Source organism: Choloepus didactylus, chromosome 9 (genome assembly GCF_015220235.1).
Source record: "Choloepus didactylus isolate mChoDid1 chromosome 9, mChoDid1.pri, whole genome shotgun sequence".
Lineage (NCBI taxonomy): Eukaryota > Metazoa > Chordata > Mammalia > Pilosa > Megalonychidae > Choloepus > Choloepus didactylus.
The window spans coordinates 58,908,642-58,925,455 of NC_051315.1; the positions used below are offsets into that span (position 1 = coordinate 58,908,642).

The window sequence follows — 16,814 nt, forward strand, 5'->3', positions numbered from 1 at the left end:
TAACAGTTGCTATATGTGTTTATACTGACATTCATATCTTCTGAGCTCTAGCTCTGAGTTTCAGGTGTCACACAGATACCCAATGTTCTAGAGACCAATCAGGTTATACACCAAGGGATCAACATCTCAGAGTTTGGAGATAGCCATTACAATTCAGAAATAGATTTGACTGCTGTAAGAGCTTACAATCTAGGGACCATTACAATAATGATTTCCCTGTTAGACTATGCTCTAAGATTCAATTCTGAGTTTACGCATTGTAGTTAGTCCATATCGGTGAGGCATTATAGTGTTTGCCTTTGTTTCTGGCATACTTCACTCAAAATGCTATCTACAAGATCCATTCACCTCCTTGCTTGTCTCACAACTTCACTCCTTCTTGTAGTTGCTCAATACTCCATTGCATGCATACATCACAGTTCAGCATTCTGTTCCTCAGTCTATGTACCCTTAGGCCATCTCCACCCACTGCAAATCATGAATACTGCCTCCATAAACACCAATGTGCAAATGTCCATTCATGTCTCTGTTCTCAGATCTTCCAAGTACATACCCCATAATGAGGTTGCAGGACCTTATCGCCCACATACTTAGCTTCTTGGGGAACCACCACAGTGTCCTCCAGAAAGGCTATACCATGCTGCCTCCTCATCAATAGTAAATAGGTACATCCCTCTCTCCATGTTTTCTCCAGCACTTTTATCCCTATTTATATTTTTTCCTACAATTTTATAGAGATATATTCATATAACATACAATTATCCACAGTGTACAACCAGTTGTTCACAGTATCATCATATAGTTGTACATTTATCACCACAGTCAGCACTTGAACATATTGATTACTATGAAAAAGTAATTTTTGGTGAATAATAAAAAAGATAATAATAAAAAGAAGTATAAAGTGTAATACATTCAATATATTAGTAAGGACAGAAAACACCACCACCACCAAGAATCCCATATCCCTCCCTTATAACCCCCTCTCATACACATTTAACTTGGGTATGTTGCCTTTGTTATATTTAATGGAAGCATATTACACTGTTACTGTTGAACATAGACTCCAGTTTGCTTTGATTATGTTTTTTTTCCCAAATACCATCCCTATTTCAACACTTTGCATGGTTGACATTCATTTGTTCTCCCACATGTGAGAACATTTTTATATTTGTACATTTAGTAACAGTCATTGGCCACTCCAGTTTTTGCGAAGTTATACAGTCCCAGTCTTCATCATCTATCTTTACCTCTGGTGTCATACATTCCACTATCCCACCTCTTTCAGCCTTACTCACAGACATCGTTGTTCAGTGTACTTACAAAATTGTGCTACCATCACAAAGTATTATGCTATCTATTTCTGGATCTATACAATCAATCCTACTGAACATTCTGTAGTCTTTCAGCATCAAGTGCCTGATCTCTACCCTCTTTCTATCTCCTGGTAGCCTGTGTTATCAGCTTTTAACTCTCAAAGTTTGCTCACTAATGTTAGTTCATATTAGTGGGACCGTATAGTATTTCTCCTTTTCTTTCTGGCTAATTTCACTCAACATAATGTCCTCAAGGTTCATCCACGTTATTATATGTTCCATGTCTTTCTTCTGTCTTAAAGCGGCATAATATTCCATCACGTGTATATCCCACAGTTTATCCACTCGTCCATTGATGGACATTTGGGCTGCTTCTATCTCTTGGCAATTGTGAATAATGCTGCAGTAAACATCTGCTTACAAATGTCTGTTAGTATCTTAACTTTCAGTTCCTTTGAGTATATACCTAGCCGTGGAATAGCTGGGCCATATGGCAGATCTATACTTAGCTTCCTGAGGAAACTCCACACTGTCTTCTAGAGTGGTTGCACCATTCTACATTCCCACCAACAATAAATGTGTGCCTCTTTCTCCACATCCTCTCCAGCACTTGTAATTTTCTGTTTTTTGGATAATGGCCACTCTGGTAGGTGTGAGACGATATCTCATTGTGGTTTTGATTTGCGTTTCCCTAATAGCCAGTGATGTTGAGCATTTTTTCATATTTTTGAGCCAATTGTATTTCCTCTTCAGAAAAGTGTCTGTCCATGTCTTTTGCCCATTTTTTAATTGGGTTGTTTGTCTTTCTGTTGTTGAGTTGTAGGATTGCTATATATATTCGGGATATTAAACCCTTATCTGATATGTGGTGTTCTAGTTTGCTAATGCTGCCGGAATGCAAAACACCAGAGATGGATTAGCTTTTATAAAAGGGGGTTTATTTGGTTACACAGTTACAATCTTAAGGCCATAAAGTGTCCAAGGTAACACATCAGCAATCGGGTACCTTCACTGGAGGATGGCCAATGGTGTCTGGAAAACCTCTGTTAGCTGGGAAGGCACCTGGCTGGCATCTGCTCCAAAGTTCTGGGTTCAAAATGGCTTCCTGCCAGGATGTTCCTCTCTAGGCTGTAGGTCTTCCAAAATGTCACTCTCAGTTGCTCTTGGGGCATTTGTCCTCTCTTAGCTTCTCCAGAGCAAAAATCTGCTTTCAACGGCCGTCTTCAAACTGTCTCTCGTCCACAGCTCCTCTCTCACCTCCTGGGCTTTCTTCAAGTTGTCCCTCTTGGCTGTAGCTCCTCTTCAAAATGCCACTCACAGCTGCACTGAGTTCCCTCTGCCCATCAGCTCATTTATATGGCTCCACTGATCAAGGCCCACCCTGAATGGGTTGTGCCATGCCTCCGTGGAAATTATCTCATCAGAGTTATCACCTACAGTTGGGTGGGGCATATTTCCATGGAAACACCCAAAGGATTCCAATCCAATCAGCACTAAAACATCTGCCCCACAAGATTGCATCAAAGGATATGACTTTTTCTGGGGGGAACATAATACATTCAAACCGGCACATGTGGTTTCCAAATATTATCTCCCATTGTGTAGGCTGCCTTTTTACTTTTTTAACAAAGTCCTTTGATGTACAAAACTGTTTGATTTTGAGGAGATCCCATTTGTCTATTTGTTCTTTGGTTGCTTGTTCTTGGGGTGTAAGGTCTAGGAAATCACCTCCTATCACAAGATCTTTAAGATATTGCCCTATGTTTTCTTCCAAGTGTCTTATGGTCTTAATGCTTATGTTTAGGTCTTTGATCCACTTGGAGTTAATTTTTGCATAAGGTGTGAGGTAGGAGTCCTCTTTCATTCTTTTGGAAATGGATATCCAGTTCTTCAAACACCATTTATTGAAGAGGCTGCTCTGTCCCAGTTGCTTTGGCTTGACTACCTTATCAAAGATCAATTGTCCATAGATGCCAGAGTCTATTTCTGAACACTCAGTTAGATTCCATTGGTTGATATCTCTGTCCTTATGCCAGTACCATGCTGTTTTGAGAACTGTAGCTTTGTAATATGCTTCAAAGTCAGGTAGTGTGAGACCTCCCACTTCTTTCCTCTTTCTCAAGATATTTTTTTGCTATTCTGGGCACCTTGCCCTTCCAAATAAATTGTATACTTTGGATGATTGTATGCTATGTGAATAAATCTAAATAAAAAAATGATTGAGGGCCTGGCCCATCAAACTGGGAGCCCCCCAAAGCCTAAGAGAACATCGGAAATTCCCCAGGTGGGTAAGTTTAACAGTTCCTTTTTTTTTAATTCCCTCAAGGGACTTTGCAAATACTTCTCATTTTTTTATCAAAATACTTTGAAATGCATCAGGGTATAACAGTGACTTGTACAGAATATCAAGATTTTATTCCTTATTCTAGGTTCCATGTCAAATAAAGCTGAATTAAGTTGTTTAATTAAACTGACTAGATGGGTTAAATTACATAGTGTGCTATAGAGAGTTTAAATTTTGGACAAAATAAACATCTCTTCATTTGGTCCCACACAGAAGTCAAAATTTTAAAATACAGCAATATTATCTTTTACCCTGTACTCTGATTTACCTTAGTCTTAACCAGATCAGCTTTATTCATACTTAAATAAACGTCTGATTTTTTTTTTTCAGATTTTTAACAGTTGTTTTTTGGAGTAATGCTGACTCTCAGAGCTGGAGACCACTAACTGTGAATCTCAGGTGTCACACAGATATTTAAAGTGCTAGGGAATTACCAGGTTATACAGAGAGCAAAACACCTCATAATTTAGAAATAATAGTTAAAACTTAAGAATAAATGTGTCTGCTGTAAAACTTACCATCTAAGCCCTAATTTTCTTTTCTTTTTCTTTTTTATTTTTAATGCAATTTTATTGAGATACACTCACATACCATATAATCCATCAAAAGTATACAATCAATGGCTCACAGTATCATCGTATAGTTGTGCATTCATCACCACAATCAGTTTTCAAACATTTTCATTACTTCAAAATAAAGAAAAAATATATATTAAAAAATAAAAAAGAACACCCAAACTATCCCATGCCCCTTATCCCCACTTACTGGTTAAAGGGAATGTCAGTCACCAGGTTTTCACTAGCATATGGTCACACAATAAAAGCTATTTAGTTACACAGTTATCATCAACAATCAAGTCTTCTGGATCACCATTCAACAGATTCAGATATATCCTTCTAGCTATTCTAATACACTAGAAACTAAAAAGAGGTATCTATATAATGTATAAGAATAACCTCCAGATTGACCTCTCGACTCTATGTGAGATCTCTCAGTCACTGAAGTTTTATTTTGTTTCATTTATTTTCCCCCTTTTGGTCAAGATACTTTCCTGAAGCCCACAATGCCAAGGCCAGGCTCATAGGAATCTATATTAAGGATGAGGCACTTACAAAGCAATACCATATTTATAATTATTCTGAGTTTTCATGTGCACAATAAGGGAAGTACTTTACTTGAAGGTTTTCCCACATTTTTCACATTCATAAGGTTTCTCTCCAGTGTGTTTTCTCACATTCCTTGTATTCATCGGGCTTCCCTTCACTGTGAATTCGAACAAGCACATGAAGGGATGCAGTATACCTGAAAGTTTTCCCACATTGCTTACATTCATAGGGTTTTTCTCCAGTGTGTGTTCTCACATGTACTCAAAGGCCTGAGGAACAATGGAAGGTTTTCCCACATTCCTTATGCTCATAGGGCTTCAGTCCACTGTGTGTTTTCACATGTCTTTGAAAGTATTTGAGACATCCAAAAGCTTTGCCACATTACTGACATTCATAAGGTTTCTCTCCAATGTGCATTCTCATATGTCACTGAAGGGATGAAGGATATCTGAAGGCTCTCCCACACTGCATACATTCATAGAGCTTATCTTCACTGTGTGTTCTTATGTGTTCTTGAAGAGATGTGTAATAACTTAAGGCTTTCCCACAATGTTTACACAAGTAGGGTTTCTCTCCAGTGTGCATTCTCGCATGTTCTCGAAAGTATGAGGGACAACTGAAGGCTTTCCCACAATACTCACATTCATAAGGCTTCTCTCTAGTATGACTTCGTACATGTCATGTCAGGTAGGAGTAATAAAAGAAGGCCTTCTCACATACCTTACATGTATGGATATTCTGTCCTCTGTGACCTCTCACATGTCCCTTAAAGGATAAGGGGCAAGTGAAAGTTTTCCCACATTTCTTACATTCAAAGGGGTTTTTACTACTGAGAGTTTTCATGTTTCTTAGATGTTCTCCCACAGTCCTGACATTTATAGGTTTTCTCTGCAATGTAAGTTTTTACATGAGTGCTTAGGCACAGGGGACAACTGCAAGGTTGTTGACATTCTTCACATTGATATGGTTTGTGTCCAGTGTGAGATCTTTGTTTATTCTTGAGGAAAGAATGATCCTTGAAGGCTTTTCCACATTTAGTGCATTCATAGGGTTTAACTCCTGTAGGATAACTCTTATGCACAATAAGATTTGCAATATGGGAACTCAAGGATTCTCCACATTGATTACCTTTATTACTTTTACAGAGGCTCTTCACCAAATAATTTCTACTGAGGTCAGGTTCCTGCAGATTTCCAACATCACATCTCTGTAGAGGTTCCTCTGAGCATGATTCAACAAAGCCCACTCTTCTCAGGTGAAGTTCACAGCCACATCCTCAAAAAACACTGAGTCCATCTCCTGGTTTCTGGGACCTCTGCCACGTCCTCCCTGCAGCCCCCGCAGCCGGAGCTGGTGACAGGGTGACCCGGAAGACATAGTTGCATTCCTAATTTTCTTATAACCAATTCTGAATGAAGCTATTGTCAAAAATAACATTTGACAGTTGTCTTATATTGACAAACCATAGCAAAGGTTTTGTCTTATTTTACCTTTACACATTTACAAGGGTTATGTTAATTAACATGTAAGACATAATTTATTTATTTGTTTTGCTTCTCTTTTAAAGTCCCTTTTTGTTGCAGATGAAGTTCTGACTTACAGCTGACTACGTATACTTTTTAGAGAAGCTTAGGGCAAAGCAGTGCAACTGACAAATAAGTTTGACTGTTTTTATGATCTGCAGATTTTTTCTAAGACTAACTAAAACGATGACTAACAACATCATAGTGTTGTCTAGCATCATACAGATCAGTATCAGGAATTAACATGGACAGTGAGAACATTCTCAAGTTTTAAGGAATTCTATACAATCTCTAAATATATGAATAACATTTTACCCATACAAATTTAGCTAACAGAAGGATAAAAAATCCATTTTAATTATTGTAATACTTCCAAAATACTTCCTATGTAATATGTTAATGTATTTTAGCCCCTCATTTTTACAAGGTGAAAGAACAAATCTTTTGTAACAGTTTTCCTTTAAAAGTGTGAAGACTTGTTCTGGTTTGCTAATGCTGACGTTTTGCAAAACACCAGAAGTGTAGTGGCTTTTATAAAGAGGGGTTATTTGGGTACACAGTTACAGTCTCAAGTCCATAAAGTCTCCCAGGTAAGACATCAACAATTGGGTAGCTTCACTGGTGAATGGCCATTGGCATCCGGAAAACCTCTGTTAGTTTGGAAGTTTAGGCTGGTGTCCGCTTGCTCCCAAGTTGTGTTTCAATATGGTGTTCTCCAAAATGGATGATAAGTTCAACATAAATATCAATAGGGATACTATTCTGATATGAAATTTTTGTCTTCTAGACAGAGTATTCAGATGGTTAAGGAAACTTTTTATAAATTTTCATTAAGAGCATATTGACAATCCATATTATTTCAACAGAGAGCAAACTAAACTTCAGTTTTGTGTGAATACAAACTTTGACACAAAAGCTCTTTTTTTAAAAACAAATATAAAAAGGCTTATCAATTTTTGGTTAGCATTGACTATGACAGATTTCACTTTTATAAACCTTCTACAACTTTCCATATCCATTCAGGGCTTGTAGTCAGCAATGACTACAACAAACAAAATTTACTTTAATCAGAAAATATGATTGTTTTGGTTTGCTAATGCTCCATTATGCAAAATACCAGAAATGGATTAACTTTTTTTTCATATTTCCATTTATTTATTTATTTTCATTAATTCATTTTTATTGAGATATATTCACATACTATGAAGTCACACAAAACAAAGCATACATTCAATTGTTTACAGTACCATTATATAGTTGTGCATCCATCACCAAAATTAATTTTTGACATTTTCGTTACCACAAACACAAAAATAATAAGAATAAAAATTCAAGTGTAAAAGAACAATTAAAGTGAAAAAGAACACTGGGTGCTTTTTTCTCCTCCCCCCCCCCCCATTTTTCAACTCATCCATCCATACACTAGACCAAGGGGAGTGTGGTCCGTATGGCTTTCCCAGTCACATTGTCATCCCTCATAAACTACATTTTTATACAATCGTCTTCAAGATTCATGGGTTCTGGGTTGTAATTTGATAGTTTCAGGTATTTACTGCTAGCTATTCCAATTCATTAGAACCTAAAAAGGGTTGTCTATATTGTGCGTAAGAGTGCCCACCAGAGTCACCTCTCGGCTCGTTTTGGAATCTCTCTGCCACTGAAGCTTTTTTCATTTCCTTTCACATCCCATTTTTTGGGCAAGAAGATGTTCTCCATCCCATGATGCCAGGTCTAGATTCCTCCCCAGGGGTCAAATTCCACGTTGCCAGGGGGATTGACTCCCCTGGGTGTCAGATCCCACATAGTGGGGAGGGCAGCAATTTCACCTGTCAAGTTGGCTTAGCTAGAGGGAGAGGGCCACATCCGAGCAACAAAGAGGCATTCGGGAGGAGGCTCTTAGGCACAATTGTAGGGAGGCCTAGCCTCTCCTTTGCAGTAAGTCTTCCCAAGGGCAAGTCCTGTGGTAGAGGGCTCAGCCCATCAAACCACCAGAACCCTATGTCTGTGAGCATATCAGCAACCATCGAGGTGGGGAAGCCCAACACCCCTGCATTCTCCACCAGCTCCTCAAGGGGGCTCTGCATATTTTTTTCATTCTTTTTTTTTTAAATCAACTATGTAAAAATTTTTTTCAAAAAAACATACAATAAAAAAAACTTTTCAAACAAACCATAGTAAGGGAGTCCTACTCTACTGCAAGGAAATAACCCAATATAGCAACACTTCTGTGAACTTGTTCCCACCACACCCACCAGAAGTTAACAAACTATAGTCATTCCTGGGCATTCAAAGAATGTTAAACTGACCCATGATAGCTTATCTGTTCTTATTGGGTTATCGTTTCCCGTTCACCAATTGCTCTCTATCGCTAGTTCCCCTGCATTCTACATTATAAACCATTTATTTTAGGAGTGTGTTGTTTAACTTCCAGGTGTTTGTGAATTTTCTAAGTTTCTGATGGTTATTGAGTTCTAATTGTATTCCATTGTGGTCAGAGAATGTGCTTTGAATAATTTCAATTTTTTTGAATTTATTGAGGCTTTTTTTATGTCCCAGCGTATGATCTATTCTGGAGAAAGTTCCGTGAGCACTAGAGAAGAATGTGTATCCTGGTGATTTGGGATGTAATGTTCTATATATGTCTGTTAAGTCCAATTCATTTATCAGATTCTTTAGGTTTTCTGTTTCCTTAATGGTCTTCTGTCTGGTTGATCTATCTATAGGAGAGAGTGATGTGTTGAAGTCTCCCACAATTATTGTGGAAACATCAATTGCTTCCTTTAGTTTTGCCAGTGTTTCTCTCATGTATTTTGTGGCACCTTGATTGGGTGCATAGACATTTACAATTGTTATTTCTTCTTGCTGAATTGCCCCTTTTATTAGTATGTAGTGGCCTTCTTTGTCTCTCAAAACATCCCTGCATTTAAAGTCTATTTTATCTGAGATTAATATTGCTACACCTGCTTTCTTTTGGCTGTAGCTTGCATGAAATATTTGTTTCCATCCTTTCACTTTCAGTTTCTTTGTGTCCCTGTGTCTAGATGAGTCTCTTGTATGCAACATATTGATGGTTCATATTTTTTGATCCATTCTGCCAATCTATATCTTTTAATTGGGGAGTTTAATCCATTTACATTCAACGTTGTTACTGTGAAGGCATTTCTTGAATCAGCCATCCTATACTTTGGTTTATATTTGTCAGATATATTTTTTCCCTTTCTCTCTTATTGTCCTTTAATGGACCAATATTGAATCTCTTTAGTACTGAACCTTTCTCCATATCTCCCTCTCCTGTCTTTGTTTCTCTGTTGGTAGGACTCCTTTTAGTATCTGAAATAGGGCAGCTCTTTTATTAGCAAAATCTCTCAGCATTTGTTTCTCTGTGAAAAATTTAAGCTCTCCCTCAAATTTGAAGGAGAGCTTTGCTGGATAAAGTATTCTTGGTTGGAAATTTTTCTCTCTCAGAATTTTAAATATGTCATGCCACTGCCTTCTTGCTTCTATGGTGGCCACTGAGTAGTCACTACTTAGTCTTATGTTGTTTCCTTTGTATGTGGTGAATTGCTTTTCTCTTGCTGCTTTCAGAACTTGCTCCTTCTCCTCAGTATTTGACAGTCTGATCGGAATATGTCTTGGAGTGGGTTTATTTGGATATATTCTATTTGGAGATTGCTGGGCATTTATGCTTTGTGTATTAATATTGTGTAGAAGCTTTGGGAAGTTTTCCCCAACAATTGCTTTGAATACTCTTTCTAGACCTTTCACTTCTCTTCCCCTTCTGAAACACCAATAAGTCTTATATTCGGATGTTTTATTTTATCTATCATATTCCTGGGGTCCATTTCAAGTTTTTCAATTTTTTTCCCCATTCTTTCTTTTGTTCTTTCATTTTCCATTCTGTGGTTCTTGAGGTCACTGATTCGTTGTTCAGCTTTCTCTAGTCTTGTACTATGAGTATCCAGAATCTTTTTAATTTGGTCAACAGTTTCTTTCATTTCCATAAGATCATCTATTTTTAAAATTACTCTTGCAATTTCTTCTTTTTGCTCTTCTAGGGTCTTCTTCATGTCCTTTATATCCTGTGCCATGCCCTAATTGTTTGTCTTTAGTTCTTTGATTAACTGCTCCAAGTACTGTGTCTCCTCTGATCTTTTGATTTGGGTGTTGGCGTTTGGGTTATCCATATCGTCTGGTTTTTTCATATGCTTTAAAATTTTCTGTTGTTTTTGGCCTCTTGGCATTTGCTTTACTTGATAGGGTTCTTTTAGGATATGTAGGATTATTGAAAGCCTAATCCCTAATTTGTCAGCTCTACAGCTTGGTGGCATACACTTTCTCTAACCAGCAGATGGCGTCCGCGAATCACCTATTCCCCTCAAGTCAGTTCTCCCCAACTTTGTCTTCGTAGGGTGTGAGGGTCTGATTCTTGTCGGGTCCAATTGGTGCACCAAGTTTGGGTGTGTTGTTGGTGCTGTCCACCCTGAATGTGGGGCTTGTGTCTGAGCGGTTAGAGAAGGAGGGCAGCTTTAATAATCAAACCTCCCAGGTGTTTCTGGAGATTTAATGCTGTTGCGAGAGTCTAAACCTTCATTTCAGTCTCACCACAGATTGTCTCTGCCACTGACCCACAAGTCCTTGGTATTGGCCTATGGTCCCTGGGATTTCTGAGTGGGTCCCTCTTCCAAGCCGTGCCCTTCTAGGGCCTCTGCTGAGGGAAGGTTGTGCTACGTCACAAGTGCGCGCTATCCCCCAAGGGAAGTTCTGGGCTGCTGGGCCTTGTAGGTGTATTCCCAGCTTGCTGTAAGGATGGCTGAATGGAGCGCATTAATTTCCCCCTTTTCACACAACTCCACCTTCCCAGCTCTGAGACAATAAGCTGTGGGTGCACGAAAGGCTACTGTCCATGCCCAATATTGTGGTGTGTGCCTGTGTTGCTGGAAACACTTCCTGTAGCACTGGGATTTTTGGTGCAGCTCTGGGCTGTGGCTTTGGCACCGGGCAGGAGCATGCCCAGCCTGCTGGGAATGGCTGCCAGGGGCGTGGGTATTTTCCCCTTTTGAGTCACCACTGCCTTCCTCACTCAGAGACAGTTAGTAGCAGGTGCACGAAAGGGTTCCTTCCACACCAGATAGAGAGGCGTTTGCACAGCCCATTCCTGCCACGCTTCACTGTGTGGTTCTCGCTGTCATATCTACAGCCGCTTTTGGGTTCTTTAAAAAAAGAACTAGTCTGCCTCCAAATGCCAACCCATGGTTTCCCCACACCACAGCATGGCTGCCAGACATTCAACAGGCTTACTCACTCATTTCAGAATGCAGACTCCTGGTTTCACCAAGTGCACGGTCCCAGTGGTTTTAGCAGACCTTGTCTAGCTGGTGCATTGCTGGAACTGGTGTTCTGGGTCACTTTCTAGCTTTTATCTAGTATTTTTCATGGAGGTGTTTTTTTGCCCTGTCTCTCCTAGCTGCCATCTTAGGTTCTCTGTCACCATGCTGTTTTGACAACTGTGGCTTGCTCCTTCTCTTCTGTATTTGACAGTCTGATCAGAAGATGTCTTGGAGTGTGTTTATTTGGATTTTTTCTATTTGGAGTTCATTGGGCATTTATGATTTGTGTATTTATGGTGTTTAGAAGATTTGGGAAGTTTTACCCAACAATTTCTTTGAATACTCTTCCTAGACCTTTACCCTTCTCTTCCCCTTCTGGAACACCAACGACTCTTATATTTGCACATTTTATATTATCTATCATATCCCTGAGGTCCATTGCATTTTTTTCAATTTTTTTCTCCATTCTTTCTTTTGTTCTTTCATTGTCCATTCTGTTGTCCTCTAGGTCACTGATTTGCTGTTCAGCTTCCTGTTGTCTTGTACTATGAGTATCCAGAGTCTTTTTAATTTGGTCAGCAGTTCATTTTATTTCCACAAGATTGTCTATTTTTTTATTTATTCTTGCAATTTCTTCTTTATGCTCTTCTATGGTCTTCTACATGTCCTTTAAATCCTGTGCCCTGCTCTTCTTCATGTCCTTTATATCCTGTGCCATGCTCTCATTTTTCATCTTTAGTTCTTTGAGTTATTGCTCCAAGTACTGTGTCTCCTCTGATCTTTTGATTTGGGTGTTTGGGCTTGGGTTATCCATATCATCTGTTTTCTTTATATGCTTTAAAATTTTCTGTTGTTTTTGATGTATTCACATTTGCTTAACTTGATAGGGTTATTTTAGGGTATGTAGACTGATTCAAACCCTTATCTCTAATTTGTCAGATCTATAGCTTCGTGGAGTACACCTTCTCTAACCAGCAGGTGGCATCTGTGAGCCACCTATTCCCTTCAAGTCAGTTCTCCCCCACTTTGTCTTTGTGGTGAGTGGGGGTGTGAGTCTTGTGGGGTTCAATTTGTGCACCAAGCTTGCATGTGTAGTTGGTGTTGCCCGCCCTGCATATGCAGCGTGTGTCTAAGCATTTAGGGAGGGGGATGGCTTTAATAATCAAATCTCCCAGGTGTTCCTGGAGATTTAAAACTGTTGCAATAGTCTAATCCTTCAGTTCAGTCTCGCCACAGTTTGTCTCTGTTGCATACCCACAAGTCCTTGATATTGGCGTATGGTCCCTGGGATTTGTGAGTGGGTCCCTCTTCCAACCCGTGCACTCCTAGAACCTCTGCTGAGGGATGTCTGTGCTACATCACAGGTGTGTGCCATCCCCCAAGGGAGGTTCTGGACTACAAGGCTTTGTAGGGGTATTCCCCATCTGCTGAACAGATGGCTGATGGGGCATGTTAATTTCCCCCTTTTCACAAAGCTCCACCTTCCCAGCTCCAGGACAATTAGCTGAGAGTGTGGAAAAGGCTATTGTCCGTGCCTGATGTTGTGGTGTGTGCGTGTGTTGTTGGAAAAACTTCCCGTCACACTGGGGTGTTCGGGGGCAACTCTGGTCTGTGGTGCTGGAGCCAGGCAGGAGTGTTCCCAGCCCACCAGGAAGATGGCTGTAAGGGGATGCCCCCCTTTTCTTGGGAAGTTGTGGTGTTTAGCAAATTTTCTCAGCCAATGGACTTATTGCTTTGTGTGTCAGAGCTCTTAGCTCTGCTGTTGTCTGGGTCCAAATTATAAGTCTTTGAAGCTTTCTGTAATGGGCTTCTTAGAGTAATTGTTTTAGAAAAAGAGAAAAAGTTTTTTTAAAAAAAAGGGCCCTCCTTGCAGATCTAATGGGCTATTGAAATGCTAAGAGACAAGGAGATTAGGGCCCTTAGGGAACAATCAAGAAAGCAGAGAAACCAGCTCTTCAGACAAGGAAACTCACCCTCTGGATTTGCATATAAGCCTGACTCTGTTTGAGCTCTGCCCTTCTCCATTCTATGCTCACCAGAACTCCAAAAAGTCTCTGTTTTTATTTTTTTATTTTATTATTATTATTACTATTTTTGCTAGCCCTATCTCCTCTCTGCTGTGTTGACTGCTCCCAGATTCTCCAGTGTCTGGTCTCATTCTATCTATGTTTGGAGTTTGGATCAGCTGGCTGAGTTTTCAATAAAAGCTGCAACTGCAGTTCTCCCTCCTTGTTCCCAGCACTGATGGCCCCTCCTCCCACAGGACTGAGCCTGGCAGGGAGGGGCATGGGTCACCTGGCCATGAGAACTTACAGATTTCACTGATCTCAGCTGTTCCACGCGTTTGTGAGTGTTGTATGAAGTATGCCCAAAGTCAAATTGCTCTCCAGTGTCCAGTCCACGCAGTTCCTGGCTTTCTACCTACTGCCCTGGAGGAGTAACTAAAACCTACACCTCACCACTCTGCCATTTGCCCCTCCCCTCCAGATTCACTTGTATAAAGGGGGTTTACTTGGTTACAAATTTGCAGTTCTAAGGCCATAAAAGTGGGCAAACTAAAGCATCAAAAAGATGATACCTTCATTGAAGGATGGCCGATGGCATCTGGAAAATGTTAGCTGGGAAGGCAAGTGACTGGCATCTGCCAGTCCAGGGTTGTGTTCTAACTCCTCTCTCACCTCCTGTGCATTCTTCTTTCTTTCTCCCAGGATGTTTCTAAGTGCCTGAGGTTCCTGTCTTAGCATATCCCAGGGCATACTCTGGACTTCATCTCTTAGCTAAACATTCTCTGTCTGCATCTTCAAGGATGTCTAAGCATCAGTGTCTGCATCAGCTCTTATCTTCTCTCCAAAATGTCTCTCTCAGCTGCTCTGAGCTCCTTCTGTTTGTGAACTCTTTTATAGGACTCCAGTGATTAAATCAAGACCCACCCTGAATGGGCAGGGTCCATATCTCCATTGAAATAATTTAATCAAAAGTTTCACCCACAGTTGACTGAGTCACATCTCCATGGAAACACTCAGTCAAAAGATTCCAACCTAATCAATGCTAATACATCTGCCCTGACAAGATTGCATTAAAGAATATGGCTTTTGGGGGGACATAATATATCCAAATGGGCACAATGATCATTGTAGTATGGAAAATAATAAAAATACTATTTATCCCACCTATAGTTTTTACATATCCAGACTGCATATAATCAGAAATAAATTCAGTAACAAATTCAAAAAGGTCTTTGAACATGCATACTACCTTCCAATAACAGTATTCATGAAGGGGAGAAGAGACAGATACTACAACATAATGGAAGAAGGAAAAATTTATGCTTTGGTTTGGAATACAGCCAAGCATTTATGTACTTTATACTCACAACACACAAAGGATTACTTCACCATATACCTAAAATGTCTTAGTCCAATCCAGCACTACCTTCAAAGATCAGAAGAGCCCAGATTTGAAATATAATCAGTTCTTCAATAATTTAGGGGTTTGTTTCCAGAGAAAAACTCAATTTTCAACATTATTTCCATGTTCTAAATAATACCAGAAGACTGGGGAAGATGGCAGAGTGGGTGAGGCAGTATGGGCTTCTCCTCCATGAAAGAAACTAGTGAGGGGTGGAGGACTCCCAGGACCACAGTTTAAGGATGTGACTGGCCACAGAGGGTCCCCCACAGTACATGGAGGGGACATGGACAAAAATGTGGAGATGGCAACTCCAGGGACGGGGTGAATTTGTTCCAGCAGGGACTGTCTCCTTGGCTGGAGCAGTGAGACAGCCACCAGGCAAGGGAGGGAGCAGTGGCTCTCCATTCCCATGCACCTACTTTGGCGGTTAGCTAGGGAGGTGATTCTCCACAGCCAGATGGCTGGGAGCTCCTGTAAGGGAATCCGGTAGACAGCATTTGCTCTCCCCATACTGAAGTCCATAAGACTAAGCACTGACTACTCAGCAGGCACCATGGAGGCAAGAAGCCAGTGGTATGACATATGTAAAATTCTGAAAGAGAAAAATTGCCAACCTAGAATTCTTTAATCAGCAAGCTCTCCTTAAAAACTGAAGGAGAGTTTAAAATTTTCACAGACAAACAAATGCTGAGAGAATTTGTTAACAAGACACCTGCCCTGTAAGAAATACTAAAGGGAGCTCTACCCACTAAATAATACCAGGAATATGTTAACTCACAGTACTAAGTTTTGGCTTCCAAAAAAACAATAAAAACTAGTTCAAAGCTCTATTTATTGAAATGCTACTTTCTTATTCAAGTCTTATAAATATCATCTTTTCTATGAGGTCTTCCTAGGCCATTTTTTAAATCTGCTTATTAAAATTCTTCCAGCATTTTTATTTCATTATTCAGATAATTGGCAGGTACTTTAAATAATACTGCCTTATACTGTAACCTGATACAAATATATTCTAAATAGGATATAAAATCTTTGAAGCTAAGAATTATGACTTTCCCTTTCATGACAGCACTTACTAACCTGATTATGTAATATACTCACAGAATATACTGCCTGACATTAACAAAGACACTACAAATTCAAATTCTTCCACATACTGGCAAAGTTATTAAAAAGCTAGATTCTTTGAAATCCAGGTAATCAAGGCTACAAACATTTCTTTTATATTTCTTACTAAAGTTAAGTGATTTCTTAAATAGGATATATTTGAAGCATCAGCATATCTTTCTTTTTATTACATTTTATATAAGTGTCATCATTACCTGGAAGATTGCTCGGTTTATACAACCTGCCTAGCTAGTCTATTCTTAAGAGGAATTTTGAGAATGTACTTAAATACTAGCTTATTTTATCAGTAAGCTTTTACCAATTTAGGGAGAACATACTTAAAAGCAAAATAATATTGCATTTATTTGATTCAAAAAGTCATCAGGAATAGGACTAGACTTTGCCACTGCATTTTGTAGCTGCATTTGCTTTTTATTCCCTCTATTGGCAGTTAAAAAAAAAATCTCTTTGTTTCCATAATATCCTAAAATTATGGATAATCTTAAACATATATTGACAACCAAGTTGTGGAAAATATACTGCAATTGTTTAATTTGTCCCAAGTCTAAATCCAGGAAGACTTTTCCATACCTCTCAAAGACCTTTCATTTCACTTACTGAAAATGTGGCAGTTAGATCTTATTCAGTTACTCCTATCCTAAGGCTATTTATATTTTAAT

At 39.3% G+C, this 16,814-nt stretch overlaps 1 pseudogene; it reads right to left on the reverse strand.

Annotated features, from left to right (window-relative positions):
• Positions 1 to 5,192: 5,192 nt before the first annotated feature.
• LOC119543743 lies at positions 5,193 to 15,537 on the reverse strand (annotated as a pseudogene).
• Positions 15,538 to 16,814: the final 1,277 nt, after the last annotated feature.